We start from the raw sequence: 19,552 nt of genomic DNA on the forward strand, positions 1-19,552 counted from the left end.
ATAATATGTGGAGATGTCACTCTCCCCAAAGGGGATGATGATGCATTTTTTGGCATTCAGCTTGAGGCCATGTTTCTGGCACCAGTCATTTGTTTGGATGACACTCTCTTGGAGGACATCCGCATCACTTGGGGAATTGATGACCATACCCAGCTTGCAGTCATCTGCAAACTTGGTCAGCCATAGCCCACTAGTCTTGGCCTGCACCTCAGAGAAGTATATCCCAAATAACAGAGTGCCTAAGACCAATCCCTGGGGTACGCCGCTCATTATGTGTCTACTGCTTGAGGTGGCTTCCCCTACTTTGATTAGATGGGTTCTATCAATGACCCAGTTTGCTACCCATCTGGTAACATATGGATTGATGCCTAGTTGAGCGAGTTTATCTATTATGCCCAAGTGGGGAATAATGTCAAAGGCTTTGGCCAGGTCAAGGTAAGCAGTGTGCACAGTCTCCCTCTCATCCATGGCTTTAGTGACAGTCTCAAAGAAGTTGACCAGATTTAACAGACATGACCTTCCCTTGACAAAGCCAGACTGTGGGGGGTCGAGTGTTTGGAGGCTGCCAATGTTCCTGTTAATGAGGTCCATTATAATCCACTCCATGGCCTTGCAGATCAGGCTAGTTAGGCTGATGGGTCTATAATTTTTCTGGATCGGTGGACGCTCCACCTTTGTGTAAAGATTCTTTCATGCTCAGTTTGTGGTTTGAAAATGTGGAAGGCACTGTAGTCTTGCACAGCTGGGATGGTCTCCTCGGCCTTGAACAATGTCCCGGTGACTGCACAAACATCAGCATCTTACATGGTGAGGACTGCTTCTGGGGAGTACAGTTTCCAGTTTAGACTCCTAGCATTAACGGCAGAACCTTGAGTTTATCTTGAGATGATTTTATTACGTCAGTAGGTTTGTTGTTCTGACAATGCCTAAAAAAGGCACAATAGGGGTGGCTAATGACTTTGTCAGTATCTGAAAGCCTAGAGGAGACAGATGCAGACCATCTCTGGCAAAACAGTGTGGTCTGTCAACCATGTCTTCCCAGGCTGACAGAAACTGGAACCCCCTGGACTGACACCAGAAGCTAAGCCAAGTCAATCAATTTTTTTTTGTCTGTACTGTGGCGTAATCCTTGGTGATGCTGCTTATGGCTAGGCTCATACCTGCCAGGGTCACATAATCTGACAGCTCAGTTATGTCTCTCTTCATGTAGTCCAGACAGGTATATCTCAAGTCATTCACCCCAATGTGGACTATGACAGAGTCATAACGATACTTGGTGTTAAGTGACTTGAGTGCTTGTGTGACTTGACCAATCCTGACAGGCAGGTAATTGTAACCCTCTCTTTGTCCACCTTGGTGAGGGAGACATCTGTGTGTCTCACTGTGGAGTCACCTATGACAAATACATTCAGTTTTGTTGTGTTGTGCCATAAGGCCTTATTTGCTGAGACACTGGTGTGTGTGCTGTGTGTAGTGGTTGCTTTTTGCATTGCAGTCTGTGCAACTGGTTTCTGTTTGGGAGGTCTCTGAACTTTTGCTAAGCTTCTAGTGAGTACTTCCTCATACGTGGGTTTATGCATTGTGTGTATTTTGTGTGGAAGGTGAATTGTATGTGCTGACAACCTTTTGGATGTCCAGTTTGTCGTTACATGAGAGTATTGCCTCCAATTCTATAAAGTAGTTAAATCTCTTACACAGAGTATTTGTTTGTTTTAGGAGCAAGTGATTGTCAGTATATATAAGACAATTGCTACATTGCCTCAAGATGGCCAGAGAGATGATTGGAAACTGTCCGTCCATTATAGCAGGTTTTTAGTGGATGTACAATTAGGGAATGGAGTGGGCTAATTTGACCAAACTTTGCACTATGACTACTAGAGAGACTTATTCTTGTGTAGGGCAGGGATGATAAGTGTGGCAACCCTGCTCACTGCGCAACTGAATTGTCCCCAGTGCAGAAGGGAAGCTTGGGATGGTTCCACTGACAGCTGTCTTGTCTAGAGAAAAACTATATAACACAAAAAATGCCCGATAAACAAAAGGTACCTCCACAGACAGAAAAAACGTAAAACACAGTGCAAAAGAAAATGCTGTAGAGGCAGGCTACAATAGGCTCCAGAATAAAAACGTCTCCAACTTAGTAAAACCAGTACTGTCTTTAATGCAACACAAGCGCTTTCACTCACAGCTTCTTCAGGTGTATATGCACAGCAATAAAATCCACCTTCTTATATATTCAGAAACACATGACCAACTAATTTAAAGTCATATGGTCACTAACCACATCAAAGAACATAAAAAACATTAAAAAGATACATATAAATATATAATGTAAATATACTGCACTCAAATAAAAACATTGCCACTACTACATTGTTAAATCTATCTACATAATACTCTCAGTGCCAATTGATAAGAACAAAAAAGAAAAAAAATAAATATACATATACATACAGCACTCAGGTAGAATCATAACAACTATTTCATTATTAAAGCTACCTACGTAATGTTCTTTTCTTCAGTGCTGGTTTAATGGGGACACTATCATAAAGCCCATGGCCATAATTAGCCCTTAGCATAATTATCCATTTGGCCTCTACTTCCTCTGTCCTATCCCTAATAATACTATACCTATCACTTTCATATATCTTAGAGATTACCATGAAACTGAACCTGTGATGTTGCCCTTTATACAACACATGTTTGGACAAGGCATTAACTCTAGAGCCTTTACCAATATGGTAAATATGCTCCCTAATCCTCTCCCTTAACATGCGATCCATCTAGTCTACATAAAAACTATTACAGATCAGACAGGTACCAATGTAAACAACATGGGTAGTATAACAGGTAGCACTAACTCTAACCTCAAAAATCCTGCCAGTTTCTGGATGTTCAAACCATATGCCCTCCTTAATAAATTGACATTGAGCACATTTTCCACAGGGTTTGGTTCCATGAATGGTTTCCACATTCATGTGCCCCTTTTCAAAACATACCTTCTTTTTAAGTTATTTTTATTCTTAAACGTAAACTGAGGTACATCTCCAACTAATTCACTAATAATAGGGTCAGTTAACAGTATCTTCCAATGCTCATTAAAAATATTGGTATATCTCCTTATGTCCCTCGTATAAGGAACACATACACTCAATTTATTAGTCCTACTCGATCTATCTCCCCTCCGCATGTCTTCTGAGAAGTAGGGTTTAGCTCTAGACTGTCTCAAACGCTTAACGTCTATCGCACTACTCTCTATAATACCCCTCTCATATCCCCTATTCACTAAATCACAACCAGTAGTTAGCAACTGTTGCTCAAAATCCTCATTCTTAACACTTAATCTAGAGGCCCTAATAAACTGATTTTGGGCCACATTCCTGAAAACATATCTGGGATGCATGCTCTCTCTATATAATGAACTATTTACATGGAACAGAAAAACGGTGCCGAACAGGTGTAACACTGCAAAACAATCCAAATACGAAATACACCTCACAGTCAAGGTCCTCCAAACACAAAACACAGTTTATTCACAGATAAAAATGGTTAAGCGCTTTCATCAATAGACTTCATCAGAACCATACTTGCATGCAAAACACTCACTTAAATATAAAAACCTTAATCATAATTAAATGAACAGCTGACCAATAATTAAAATAATCTGTCCAAAGTGAAAAATCCAAATGAATAAAATGATGAAATGAATGATGAAAAATAATAACATACAATATACGTTACTTTAAAAATACTGTCACATTAATGCAATAAAAAAATTATTGCCCTATGATATACTAAAGAATTTTTGTTATATCATTGAAACACTAAAACATGACACATAAAAACATGTACTGTATACATAAATAGACTGAAAATAAAACAAATATAGATGGTACAACTGCTATCCCACAAATCAAATGTTGCTAATTATAAGGATGTTAGTGTATAAACATATGAATACAAATTCATCATAATTTAAAAGCCCTAAATTTGAGCTCTGATTTAATGCTAATATGATCATTGAGCCCAGGTGGAACAGTGGCATTTAATTCTAACTGCCATCTAGCTTCTGCCCTAAGAAGTTGGTTGGTCCAATCACCCCCTCTGATGTCTTTCCCTACTACTTCAAGAATACCAAACTGAAAGAAGTGTTCAGGGAAAGATTTAATATGTTTAAATAATGCATTCTTTTCGTCATGTTTAGAAATGTTATATAGGTGCTCATAGATTCTCCTACATAACTTCCTTTCCGTCTTTCCCACATAATATTGTTGGCAGGACTGACATACTGCTAAATACACAACTCCAGAAGTATTGCATGTCCCTATCCTAAACCTAACCTCAATATTATAGGGTCCCAAAAACACCGAAGGGGTGCCTATAATATGTTTGCAATACTCACAGGCACCACACTTGGTAGTCCCCCTGTTATTAATTTTCTTTATCTGCCCACGATTATCCAGCAGACTTTTTAAATTCCTATTTACCTTATAAGTGAAAGAGGGTTTGTTACCAACACTTCACCATAAGTCTTGATTACACTTAAACATATTCCAATTGTTAATAATAGTGTTTTTAACAAAGGCTGATGTTTCCCCCTCAATCAACACCATAGATTTGGTGTAATCCAAACTATTATTATTCTCAACTGCAGGAGTAATCTCAGTAGTACCAAGTAGTGGTTTAAATCTAAAGCCCCATTCATTAACCACTTGTTCCTTAATATCTTTCACAAACTTCAAGGGATAACCACTCGCTCTAAACATATCCATCAATTTATCTGTTTCAGAAATCACATAATGAAAATCAGAGCACATTCTCACCACTCGAACCATTTGACCCTTCACAATATTTCTCTTAACATAATAAGGATGACAACTAGAAAAAGCCAAATAGTCATTAGAAAAAGTCGGTTTTCTATATATACAAGACTGAAAACACCCCTTATCTGGATCTTTGTACAAGAATACATCTAAGTAATTAATATTGGAAAGTCCAAAGGAACCAGTAAATTTGAAATACTCACATTTGTCATTTAAAAGCTCCATAAATAATTCATGATAACCATCTTTCTTCCATAAAATAAATAAATTGTCTAAAAACCTAAGATAAACCAACCATTTGTCTGAAAATGTACTCCGAAAAATAAATTTAGTTTCCCATTTATACATAACTAAATTAGCAAAAAGAGGGGCACAACTATTTCCCATGGCTACACCAACAACTTGTCTGAAAAATTCCCCTTCAAACATAAAAAAATTATTTTTTAAAATGACTTCCATCAAAACCATAATGAAATTAATCATAGTGTTACCCAGGTTTGTCCTTTCAACCAATGCATCATGGAAGAACTCTAAGCCCTTCTCATGGGGGATGGAGGTAAATAAATCTACCACGTCAATAATTGAAAAACACACTTCATTATCATAATAGTCTTTTTTAATTCTTTTTAAGAAATCCCAGGAATCAATCAAAATATGATCGATGGGAGCCAAACTTTTCCTAACCATCCGATCCACGAATACCCCTAAAGGGTATGTAGCACTGTTATTGCCAGCAACAATTAAACGATAGGATGGATCACTTAGATTTTTATGTGTCTTGGGAATCCCAAAGGCATTAGCAATAGTGGGTAGTTCAGTGTATAAAAAAATATACATTTCTTCATTAATAGCACCTTGAAGTAAGGAATCTTCTAATAATAAACTCATCTTCCTGTGTGATATATTTATTTCATTCTTTGACACACATTCGAACCTAGTTTCATCCTGCAACATGCTGAAAATTTTATTGTTATAATCTACCTTATATACAACAGTCATACCTCCCCCCTTATCAGGTTTCATAAACCTTAAATTATCATTACTTCTCAGCTGTTCCAAAAGTAATTTCTCAGTCCTGGTTAGATTAAAATATTTTATTTACAAAGAGCTTTAACTCAGTTAGCGTATTACTAATATTAACTTTTTTGGAAGGTACAAATTTAATTCCTTTCATAAATAAATGAAACATGTCTTCATTAATACTAATCCCTGCATAATTGAAAATCCTAAAACCTTTATATGTATATAGCAAACCATCTAGTTCGGATGTAATACCCTTTAAATCTACAGGTTCTAATTCCTCATCTCTAACTAAGACTGGGGGTAACTGTTCTTTTTCCAACTCGTTTGTCCCCTGTAGCTGTTTTTTCTCACCCCTCCCCCTTGGGCACCTAAAAAAACTTGTTCATCCCTATAACTATTTTTATGCTGTAACCGAGCAGATCTTCTTAGAGGGGGAAATTCAGAATCATATTGATTATTTACCAAACCCTGCCTTTCTATGTGCATAGGAACTCTTGCCATGCCATCATTGGTCTGGGTACTAACAACAGTATTCTCACCATCACAATATGACTTGGGTAAGGGATAAGCAATATTATGTTTGTATGCATAATCATCCCTAAGCAATTTCTTCGTTTTCCTTTCTATATTCAAACCTACATCATATTCAACTTTATCAAAAATATTATTATATCTAAAATTAATTCTATTAAAATTAGCATCATTCAAAATATAATTATTAACTTCATCAATTTCATTTAAAAGTCCATCAATTCTTTAAGTATTAATCCTAATGATAAAATCCAACAGTTCTAAACCGTGTCTGTCAAACATCTCCAACAGTTCACCAACCTCAGGTTGTCCCTTTTTCAAACCATTCGGAAATTTATAAATACGTAGACCTTTGGGTAGCTTTTTCTTCTCCACGCATTCTTTGAGATATGCATTGTCACACTGCAGGGCTCTAACTTTAAACAGTTTAGTCTGTAATGCTACTAACCTCGAGTCCAATGAATTAGTAGTATCCACAGTTCCATTTTTATCGGTGAATAAACTGTGTTTTGTGTTTGGAGGACATTGGCTGTGAGGTGTATTTCGTATTTGGAACTATTTACATGGCAATCTTTCCTGTATAACCTCGTGGATAGAATGCCATTTGGTTCTTTCACTACAAAAACATCTAGAAAACTGATATTCATGTCAGAAAAAATCTAATGTAAACTTCAAGAAACAAGTTGTACTATTAATATACTCCACAAATGCAAACAGCTCAGTCTCAGTACCTCCCCATAAAATGAAGAGGTCATCCACAAATCTTCTATAAAATGCTATCTGATCTTTATAAGGGCTATTAAACACATAATCGAACTCCCAGGCAAGCATAACCGCATTATCGCAACTGCTGGAGCATGAGCTCCCCATGGCTACTCCATTCCTTTGATGGTATATTTGACCATCAAACATAAACCCATTATTCATCAGAACTATTGTCATTAAATCTTGTATCAGAGCAATCTCATTTCTAGTATATAAGCCACACTTACACATCAATTTACTCAAAAATTCAACCCCCGTTGTATTAGGAATAACCGTAAAGAGAGAGACTACATCAAGTGTAGCCAAAATAGGATTACAACCAATGACCCCCCCCCCAGTAGTGCACTCATATAAATCATGTAAAAACTGTTCAGTATCCCGCAAAACAATTATATACATCTCGATCATGGGTTTTAATTTCTTATCTAGATAAATTGAGATAGACTCAGTGCACCATCCACTACCCGAGACTATTGGTCTCATAGAGGGTCTAGTTGGATTCTTATGTATTTTGGGCAACCCTTGCATCTGCGGTATAACATACTTAGTAGTTATAAAATATTTAACTAAATCACTGCCCAACAAACCCTGCTCTTCCATACATCTAATCCTGCTACTTATAGACGATACCATATTTTTAACACTCAACAAAGTAATTTGTTGATAAAAACTAGTATCTAACAACATCTCATTCATCAAAATAACATATTCATCTTTATCAAATATAACAATCTGACCACCTTTATCTGCTGGTCGTATGACTAAGTCAGTATTACTCTCAAGGTTATGTAACGCATCAAATTAATTTTTACTCAAATTATGCTTACAGTAATTCTCCCTCTTATCATTATACACTTCATATATATCAGACAGACAAATCTGTTCAAATGCATTAACGATGGCTATAGGTTTAGGAACATAAGTACTTGGTCTAGTAAACTTAGAGACACCGGTGTTATCAGTTTGATGAAACATATATTTTAACATCAGGTTCCTAGTAAACATCTTAACATCAAGGACAATATCTGTAATATTCATATCTGTGGAAGGTATAAAAGTTAAACCTTTGTTTAACACATGTAATTCAAACTCAGTTAAAATATGGCGAGATAGAGTCGTTACAAGGGTCTTACTTGTTGGAAAGCTTTCTTTATTGTCCACTGATTGTCTGCACTGTCCTCGTGTTTCCTTTTGTACTGGGTGGTACTCCTGCCCCCTGTGCTGGCTCATCTGTCTCTGTAGTCCCATTGTCTTGACAGAGTTGTCCCTTACCGGTAGTGGAAAATTTAAACCATATGTGCGTGCTTCATCTACGCTCCGCTCCACCAGGGCTTGCAAGTTCTTTACGGAAACTGATTCAGCAGCACCCTCGACCCTTTGTTGCCTTAGTGTGGGGACAAGCGAAGGACCACTCCCTGCTTCCCTATGTACCTCTGCCACAGTCACACTGAACAGTTTCTACATGATTTATATGAGTGCACTACTGGGGGGGTCATTGGTTGTAATCCCATTTTGGCTACACTTGATGTAGTCTCTCTCTTTACGGTTATTCCTAATACAACGGGGGTTGAATTTTTGAGTAAATTGATGTGTAAGTGTGGCTTATATACTAGAAATGAGATTGCTCTGATACAAGATTTAATGACAATAGTTCTGATGAATAATGTGTTTATGTTTGATGGTCAAATATACCATCAAAGGAATGGAGTAGCCATGGGAAGCTCATGCTCCAACAGTTACGCTAATGCGGTTATGCTTGCCTGGGAGTTATATTATGTGTTTAATATCCCTTATAAAGATCAGATAGCATTTTCTAGAAGATTTGTGGATGACCTCTTCATTTTATGGGGAGGTACTGAGACTGAGCTGTTTGCATTTGTGGAGTATATTAATAGTACAACCAGTTTCTTGAAGTTTACATTAGATTTTTCTGACATGGATATCAGTTTTCTAGATGTTTTTGTAGTGAAAGAACCAAATGGCATTCTATCCACGAGGTTATACAGGAAAGATTGCCATGTAAATAGTTCATTATATAGAGATAGCATGCATCCCAGATATGTTTTCAGGAATGTGGCCCAAAATCATTTTTTTAGGGCCTCTAGATTAAGTGTTAAGAATGAGGATTTTGAGCAACAGTTGCTAACTACTGGTTATGATTTAGTGAATAGGGGATATGAGAGGGGTATTATAGAGAGTAGTGCGATAGACGTCAAGCGTTTGAGACAGTCTAGAGCTAAACCCTACTTCTCAGAAGACATGCAGAGGGGAGATAGATCTTGTAGGACTAATAAATTGAGTGTATGTGTTCCTTATACGAGGGACATAAGGAGATATACCAATATTTTTAATGAGCATTGGAAGATACTGTTAACTGACCCTATTATTAGTGAAATAGTTGGAGATGTACCTCAGTTTACGTTTAAGAATAAAAAGAACTTAAAAAGAAGGTTATGTTTTGAAAAGGGGCACATGAATGTGGAAACCATTCATGGAACCAAACCATGTGGGAAATGTGCTCAATGTCAATTTATTAAGGAGGGCATATAGTTTGAACATCCAGATACTGGCAGGATTTTTGAGGTTAGAGTTAATGCTACCTGTTATACTACCTATGTTGTTTACATTGCTACCTGCCTGATCTGTAATAGTTTTTATGTAGGCAAGACGGATCGCATGTTAAGGGAGAGGATTAGGGAGCATATTTACCATATTGGTAAAGGCTCTAGAGTTAATGCCTTGTCCAAATGTGTTGGATAGAGGGCAACATCACAGGTTCAGGTTCATGGTAATCTCTAAGGTATATGAAAGTGATAGGTATAGTGATATTAGGGATAGGACAGAGGAAGTAGAGGCCAAATGGATAATTATGCTAATTATGGCCATGGGCTTAATGATGGTGTCCCCATTAAACCAGCACTGAAGAAAAGAACATTACGTAGGTAGCTTTAATAATGAAATAGTTGTTATGATTCTACCTGAGTGCTGTATGTATATGTATATTTATTTTTTTCTTTTTTGTTCTTATCAATTGGCACTGACAGTATTATGTAGATAGATTTAACAATGTAGTAGTGGCAATGTTTTTATTTGAGTGCAGTATATTTACATTATATATTTATATGTATCTTTTTAATGTTTTTTATGTTCTTTGATGTGGTTAGTGACCATATGACTTTAAATTAGTTGGTCATGTGTTTCTATTTGAATATATAAGAAGGTGGATTTTATTGCTGTGCATATACACCTGAAGAAGCTGTGAGTGAAAGCGCTTGTGTTGCATTAAAGACAGTACTGGTTTTACTAAGTTGGAGATGTTTTTATTCTGGAGCCTATTGTAGCCTGCCTCTACAGCATTTTCTTTTGGACTAGAGAAAAACTATGTTTAAGGATTTTACATCTATAGAGGGCACTGCTAATCCCCGCTTGTGTGAAGTGCAGCAACGCGCAAACACGAGGCTTCCTTTGTTTTTTTTGCATTTTTTGAGTGGTTCTGTGATTGCTTCCAGTTTGCAAACATCTGTGAACATGGTCAGACAGAGGCCTTTGACATTGTCTTTGACTTCTGAGAAGTAGATGCCAAAAAGGAAAGGGTCCAGCACAGAGACTACGTACTCCACTGGTGACCTGCCTCTTTGCGGAGATGGTCTCATGGATCCTAACTTCCTGGGTCTTATCTGTGAGTCAGCTGGCTATCCAGTGTGTTATAAATGGCTTTATGTCTAATTCCATAACCAGGTCAATGTAGGCTGTATGCACCATTTTATTCTCATCCATTGCCTTGTCCACCAGGTTCAGTAGACATGACCTTTCTTTGACAAAGCCAAACTGGGATGGATTCTGTCCCTGGAAATCTCTTATGTCTTTGTTGTTCATTCATTCATTTATTTATTTGACATTTGTGTACCAGGGTGGTCCGACTGGGTCTACAGAACTCATTTTCAGCATAGGCCCGGGGAGAAAAGCTCCACATACAGTGTAATACAAATACATTACAGTCCAAAAACAGTACAAGTGTCATGCGAAATACTATACAAAAATAAGTTGATAGAACATAAACTAGGTTACAAGATATACTACATATCTGGACAATTCTGCAGAGTTATATCATTATAGACAATTTTAGTCATTCAAACAACATATACATAACCATGAGTAAATAAAGTGTATAAAAATAGTATGTAGGTAGTACAGTGTGTGACATCGGTTGTTATAGTACATGAAAAATAAAATGTCGCTTTCAGTTAGGAAAATAATAGCAGAAGCGGTAGTGATGCAGAAAGAGAGAGTTGAGAAGGATAGAAGCAATACACAGACTGAGCAGTAGCTTAAGGATATGGTGCAGAGACAGAGAAGGGGTTAGGAGAGACGTTAGGTCTTGTAGACTGTGAAGGAGTGAGATGCAACAGAAGAAGAAAATGAAGCTAGTGGGGAAGAGGAAGAGCCGAGCATTATGCCGGATTTATACAGGAGCAGAGTCGTGTATTTTAGAGGTGATTATTTTTAAAGAGGTTTTAAAGCAGGTTAGGCCAGGCATAGACCTGGTAGCTAGAGGTAGTGAATTCCATAGTTTAGAGGCAGAATATGAACACACTGTGACCTTTTTTTTGTTTGTTTTTTGTGAGTTTTGAGATAGCCAAGAGATTCTTATCTTCTGATCTTAGGGACCTATCTGGTGTGTAAGGTATGACTAAGTTGGCTAGTGCGTGGCAGGCAGTAGGCTTGAAAATAAGGTTGTGCAAAGTGGACAGCTGAATAAAAGCAAGTTGGTTGGGAAGTTCAAGCTAGTTCAGTTCTATTAGCACTTTACAGTGATGTTTGTAATATTTAGAGTTTGTGGTTAACTTAGCTACTTTGTTGTAGCACTGTTACATCTTGCTTAGAGTAAAAGTTTGTAAATTAGTGAAGATAGGTGCGCCGTAAAGAAGGGAGGGAAGTAAAAACATCTTTGCTAGGGAAACTTTGGTTGTTGTAGTTAAGAAATGTTTGATTCTATATAAGAGTCTCAGTTTTTGATGAGTTTTCTTTATATTTTGTTGTGTATGGTTGTCGAAGGAAGGTTTATTGTCAATGATTACTTCTAGACGTTTGGTTTCTTGTGCTATTTCTATGACAGTGTTGTCAGATGCAAAGATGTTGAAAAGATCAGTGACAAGGGAAGTATTTTTTAGGGTGAAAGAGTACTAATTTAGTGTTCTTTGCATTAAGAAAGAGTTGAGCATTTTTTAGCCAGGATTCAACTGCAGTAAAGGACTGTTGAGTTTTTGAAATCAGTTCTGGTAGTGATTGAGCTGTCCAGATTATGGTAAAATCATCATCACCTTGAATAAGTGTTCCAGAGTGGGTGGAAGTGTGAAGGTTGTTAGTGAAAATGATGAAGAGTAGGACTCCAAGGATGGAGCCTTGAGGAACTCCAGTAGAGTCGTGGAGAAAGGGTGAGAGTTCACTGGACTATTTCACTGCATGTTTACAATCCATAATAATAATAATTAATAATAATTGTTTCCATAATAATTCTTTCCATGGCTTTGCAAATAAGACTAGTCAGACTAATGGGGCTGCAGTTTCTGAGACCTGTTGCTGAAGGGAGATAACCATTGCAGTCCTACATTCTTGTGGCACAAAGCCTGTTTTGAGACTATAATTAAATAGTGACTCTAATTGCCCTGGTAATTCATATTTTAGATTATTCAGGAGCTATTCTTTGATATTATTAGGGCCCAATGAGGTTGTGTTCCTGGCCTTAGCAAGGGCAGCCAGAGCATGCTTTCTATTTAAAGTTGGAGGGGTTATGTTTGAGGGTATTTCTTGGATGGTGGTTGGTGGTGAGTTGGGAGAGGGGGTTTGAAACTGAATATGTCAGCCAACAGATTCACTATATCGGCTGGCTCGGTGAATGTAGCGCTATTAATCACCAATTCAGTACACTGTTGTTTGCTGCCTTTGAGGTTTCTGACATAGCTAAAGAAGGCCTTGGGTTGTATTTTGCCTGAGAGGCTATCCTGACCTCAAAAATGGCTTTATTGGACCTAATTAGCCCTCTTAGTTGCCTGTTTAAGTTGATGAGATAGTTCTTATCTTTATGTGAGTTACACTTCCTAATTTTAACCCATGAGTTTTTCTTTTTGTTGTATTGTGTCTTTCGGCTTTTCCCGGTTAGGGGTCGCCACAGCGGAACTCCGGTCCGCTAATGATTGGTAGTTGATTTTTACATGCCGAGTTACCAGCCCTGATGCACAACCTTCAACGAAGGTACACCCATTCACACATGTCTCCACGCAGATGACGCTCTAGCTGAGAATCGAACCGGACAGCATCTTACTGTGAGGTAACAACGCTACCGCAGCACCACCACCGCGGATCCTTTTCTTTTTGTTGTATATCCTGTTTAATTTAGGATGCTACCAGGGCGGTATGTTTCAAGGGCTAGTCCTAGTTTTACTTCTACTAAGTACAGCATCATCTAAGCAGCTACTGACATTGCTGTATAGAGTTTCTGTGAATAATTCTGCATAGCTGCTGTGTTGTCCAAGATTGTAGGGGCACTGAATTTTGACAATCACTTTCATAAAAGATAGTTTGCACTGTTACAGAAGGAAACAGCTTTATGGTCAGACCTTACCAGGGTGGACATGACATTGGGGGGATACAGGTTCTCCCATATTTGTGAGTACGACGCTGAGTATGTTGGAGCCTCTAGTGGAGGTATGCACTCATTTTTCAAGGGTGTTTGTGTTTACGAAAAGTCCAGGAATCTTTATGCCTGCAGATGTGAGGTCACATAGAATTCCCAGTCTGTAGTGGGGTAATTAAAGTCCTCCATGTGTTGAGTGCTTTGTTGTATGGTAAGTGTTTTCAGTAGTTCTAAGAATACACTGTGAGTTTCTTTGGAAATGGAGGGTGACCTATAGCCTGCTAGGGTTTTTTTATGAGATTTTATCTATGGTGATATGCACATGGAGGAAAATACAGCTTGCCACCCTGTTTAACCAACTTGGATGTCCCATGTCTGTGCAGCAAGTGGTCTAAAAGTGTGGAAGACACTGAAACTTTGCACTGCTGGTGTACTCTCTGCAGCTTTAAGCCATGTCTCAGTAACTGCACAGCTGTTTGTATTCTCAAGGGTGAAGAGAGCTTGGAGGGAGTGTAGTTAGTAACACCTTGAGGTTCAGCTGAGTTTATTTTGCTATGTTAGTAGATATGTCAGCTTGGCATTGCCTAAAAAAGGCCCCACGGGGTGGATAAAGTTTTAGCCAGTATTCAAAACCTATAGCAAGTAAGTGAAGACTATCCCAATGTGTCCATTAACCACGTCCTCCCATGCTGACAAATATTGAGTCCCCTTAGAATGACATCAGTAACTTAGCCAATAGTTAACATCAATCATCTTTTGTTGGTATTGTGGCATCATCCTCAGTAAAGGTAATACGCTGCATAATGCTTTGGTCATATAAGACTGAGACACACAATCCGAGAGCTCCACAACTTCTCTCTCTTATAGTCTAGGGAGGTACGTCTCAGGTCATTGACACCTACATAGACTATGAGGGAATCATACCAGTACCTGTGGTGTAGAGACTTGAGCATGTGTGTAAGTTGGTGGATCCTGGCTCAAGATAGTCACCTACTCATTATGTTCTCCTTGTCCTGGTTAGAGGGGCATCAGTATATCACACAATGAAGTCCCCTATGACTAGAGTCCTGGGAACTGTGTTTGCTTGCCATAAGGCCTTTGTATTTTGGGGTTCCACAGCATGTGGCTGCACATGAGGTTTGAGGTGTTGCTGAGTGCTTTTGGGCTTGAAGATACGAAAAGAATCAATAGAAAGACCAATACAAACTCCAAAAATCACAAAATACGGAGTGCTGCATGGACTGACTTTTTCCAGTATTTTGTGTTTCTTGTTGAAGATATGGTTTGTCAATGGACAGTCTAGTAGGTCTTGCCTCAGGCTCAGCATATGTTAATCTAAGTGTGTGTTGTGTGGTATGTGTGTAGTTTTTGACAACCTGATATGTGCTTGTATGTTAGAGTTTAGCCTCCAGTGACATTGTACATCTACACCTATTGCATACTGTATCTGTTACTTTAAGGATTAAGCGATTGTTAGTAAACATGAGACAGTTTCTACATTGTCTCAAAACACCTAATCTCCACTACCAGCACTAGCAGAGCTTTTAGAAGAATCTAGAACAGAAGCTGCCATTAAAAATGGAATAATTAGTAGAGCATACAAAATATTGCATGATAACTATAAGAATCATTCAGAGGAGGTTAGAAAGGATTGGGAAGAGAGACTGAATAAGCAATTCACAAAGAAACAATAGGAGGATATATGTATGTCTCCCAAATATGCAACAAAATCTAGACAATTTAGGATTTTTGCTTGGAAATGTTTACTCAGATATTTTTATACCCCAAGTAGACTCCAGAGAATTTTTCTACAGGTAGATAGGAAATGCTGGAGGTGTGACAGGAAAGAAAGAGGTACTTGGGAACATATTTTTTAGGAGTGTGCTGGGTTGGCAGACTTTAAGGATTCCATCCGAGATGCACTGTTGGAGATGCTGGGTGGGCAGACTGGTGTGACGAGGGAGATGATTTTTCTGAGCTATGATACAGAATCAGAATTGCCTAGACATTGTAAGGCCTTGCTGTCTCTAATCATGGTGGCTGCAAAAAAAGCAATTAGTAGAAAATGGAAATCAGAATGTAAACCAACCATTTTAGTAGTGAATATAGAAACAGAGATAAAACAACTGGAATTGAGATCTTCAGAAAAAGGTAGGAGCAAACTACATAGGAAAAAATGGGAATTATGGGAATCACACATACGGGGAAGAATGAGGTTTAACAGAAGGCAGGACTTAAATGAGCTATGTAATGTTTGAAAATGACTGGGTAGATTAGTAGATATATAATGTTTGCAACTGGGAGTGTGTCAGTATGGTTTGTGATATAAAAATGCTCGCAACTAGGATTGAGTTGATGTGGTTTGTTTTAATTTATATAAATGTATGATTGCTTATGTTGTAAGTAATGGTTTAATAAAGATGTTTCTTGTTAAAAAGGGAGGCGAGAATTGAATAATTTATGTAATGTTGCTTAGGTTATATGATCTACAGCAATACATGTGATGCATAATGTTTGTTAATTTTAACTTATTAATACAGTTTGATTACTTTTATATAAATGCAAATGTGCCTATGTCGCAAGTGATAATTCAATAAAGGTGTTTAAAAAATGCCTATATCCACCAAATTTGCTGCAAAGAAGTTAGGAAACTGCATATCCATGTTGTCTGATCCTTTAATTGGTTAGCTACAAGGGTGTGGTGTACTAGAGTTTATAGAAGGCCATTAAGGGTGCTTTATTGGGACAGACTAGGTTATAAAACACCAAATTCTACTAATTTTTTCCATGCTGCAAAACTGTTGTTCTATTAGCTTTTTAAGTGACTGCAAGGTAATATATAAGAATATCTCTGGTGTTTAGTGCTCCCCCACCTATACATATTTTGTGTTACATAATTGTTCTGTTAACTTTTTAAGTGTGTTTAGAATATCAATTTTCCTGGTGTCTAGTGTTGTCTCCCAAAGTTAGAGGTGTGATATCCCCCTAGAAATGCACTCACACATCCCTTCCTCACCCAAATGCAGTCACAGACACACTCACCTGTACCCTACCTATACCCTAACTCTCTACTGTGAGCACCCAGGCAGACACACAATGATACGAACTCACCTGACACCAATCATTCCTCTGCAGACATGCAGCCACACACACATACATACATGCACACAACCTCTACCCCTATCGATCTGTTAATCTCTGCAGCACTTATCTCTATCGTAATCTCATCCATTGACATTATTGGGTAGATGGGAACTTTGACCTAAGTTAATTAACTGGTCCATTTGAGATGAATAGCTCAGCTGCATAAATGATTTACCACAGGTATTTCCAGACTAGAGCACATGGTTAATTAGTATAAAGTGCTACCTGGAATACCACATTAATATACAGCTCAGCCAAGGAGATGGCCTTCTGTGGTGATCCTAAAATGCACCCAAAAGCACTGCAGTAGACCTGTCTCTAAATCTGAACGGGCCATCACCAGTGGTAGCAGCCCATATTTGGGCTTAACATTGGTGGTGACCATTTCTGAATTAGGCCCATAGTTATTGAAAAGAACATAAAACAAATGTTTGCCAATAAAGTTGCAGTGTTACAATGTAGGGATTTTGCAATATCTGAGACTCACAAGATGCCTCTCTATAATATTCAAACCAATAGTCTGCACTGAAGCTAACCTGAAAAATTATTCCAAAGAGATTTAAAAACACTATCAATTGTCCACTGATGAATCTCAACTACATTTGTAACCATGTTTAGCATCTGTCACCATGTTTTAAAATTGTACTATGTTCTACAGCTGTTTTACATCTATGTTTTATTTTTGTATTATGTCCTCAGCTAGACTAATGTCTATATTTTAAATGCTATATTTCTTAACTGTATAATGTAAGTAATACTGTGGAGCGTTTCTCCCCAGGCCTCCGCTGAAAACGGACCTGCGTCCAGTCAGACTCTCCCGATCAACAAATGTAAATAAATAAAAATAAATAACAGGTATTTGGAGGGTATATAATGTGATAGTTGAGGTGAATAACGATTTAAGGATCTCAAGATGTTACAAAATGAGTTTGGTTTCAAGCACTGAAAACGGTTAGAATTCAGATAAGAGAAGGCAGTAGAAGTAAGGGGTGACATGAGGATGGAGAAAAGTGAAAAGGGGCTTGAAAGACAGCAGTATTTCATCGGATAAGTGGATAAGGAGCAGAAAGGCAAGACTGTGTAGGATATAGTGAGACACAGGGAGAAAATAAAAAGTACAGTTTTGTACCTACCATAAATGTAGATGTCCGATAGATATGCAACTGCAGTCATAACATATGGGTTGTCCTGCCTCAGGCAGCCCTCGGTCGGCCGGATTCCAAAGTCTGGGTCCGACGTCGGCTGATGTCGCATTCTTCTCTGATGTCAGAGCGGCAGGAGTACATAAGCATCAGCCGACGCCATCTTCTTCAGTCTTTCTTGCCCCAGATGCCAGGTGCCCTCCAAGGAAGGCTGTAATCAATTTGGAAGACAAAACAGGTTTCCAGACAAATAAATAAGCAATAAACAGATACACCATAACAGATATCCCCAGCTAGGATAACAGGGAGAGGAGTGGACCCAAGGAATAGAGGGGAAGGAGGGAGGGAAAACCCGACTGCAGTTGCATATCTATCGGACATCTACATTTATGGTAGGTACAAAACTGTACTATGTCCTTCAAGAATGCAACTGCAGTCATAACATATGGGTTGAATACCATAGCTTAGCTGGGGGAGGTGGAAAGCACTAAGAAAAGGATGGTGTAGCTATCAATCCCTGCAGGACTGCCGAAGCAAAGCCTGCTCTGGATCTGGAATATAAAGGAAGGTTGTAGTGTTTGGAGAATGTATGCACGGAGCTCCATGTAGCAGCTTCTAGAATGTCTTTTGTAGGCACCCCTCTTAAGAAGGCTGTAGAGGTGGCTGTAGCTCTGGTAGAGTGTGGTCTGATATTGGCTGATACACACTTTCCATGGAAGGAATAACATAATCTGATGCAATGTCCAATCCATTTTGAGATAGTCTGGAAACTGCTTTTCCTTGTACTCCAGGGGCGTAAGCTACAAAAAGCTGATCAGACTTCCTATTGGCCTTGGTTCTGTCCAGGTAGTAGCGAAGTTGTCTGTGAATGTCCAAGGTATGCAACAGTCTTTCCCCTTTGTTCTCAGGATTGGGAAAGAAGGTAGGCAGGTGAATTGCTTGATTCAAAGAAACCCTAGACACCACTTTTGGCAGAAAGCTAGGGTTGGTTCGTAAGGAGACCCTGTCCCTATGAAAGGTAATGAACGGTGGTATGGCCATTAGGGCCTGTAATTCCGAAACCCTTCTTGCTGAGGTAATTGCCAACAGGAAAGCTGTCTTCCATGAAAGGAATTGTAAGTCCACAGAAGCTGCTGGCTCAAAGGGTGGTAGAGTCAGTTTTTCTAGGACAAAGTTGAGGTCCCAAGCTGGTACTGGGGCCTTTCTTGGTGGCTTGATATTCTTGATTCCTCTAAGAAATTGCCTTAACAAAGGATGTGAGAACACAGGTGGATCAGTGTTGTATCTAGCTGAAATAGCTGAAGCATGTATCTTTATAGAAGAATATGAGAGTCCTTTCTGTAGCATATCTGCCAAGTATTCCAGGATGAGTGGGATGTTCAATAATGATGCATCATGACCCTTGTGGGATTCCAAATGCTGAATCTCTTCCATTTTGCTGAATAAACCTTTCTGGTGGATGGTCTGCGGGCTTCTGTTAATATTCGCTG

The sequence above is a fragment of the Protopterus annectens genome, chromosome 11.part0 (assembly GCF_019279795.1).
Source record: "Protopterus annectens isolate FY-2018-M chromosome 11.part0, PAN1.0, whole genome shotgun sequence".
NCBI lineage: Eukaryota > Metazoa > Chordata > Ceratodontiformes > Protopteridae > Protopterus > Protopterus annectens.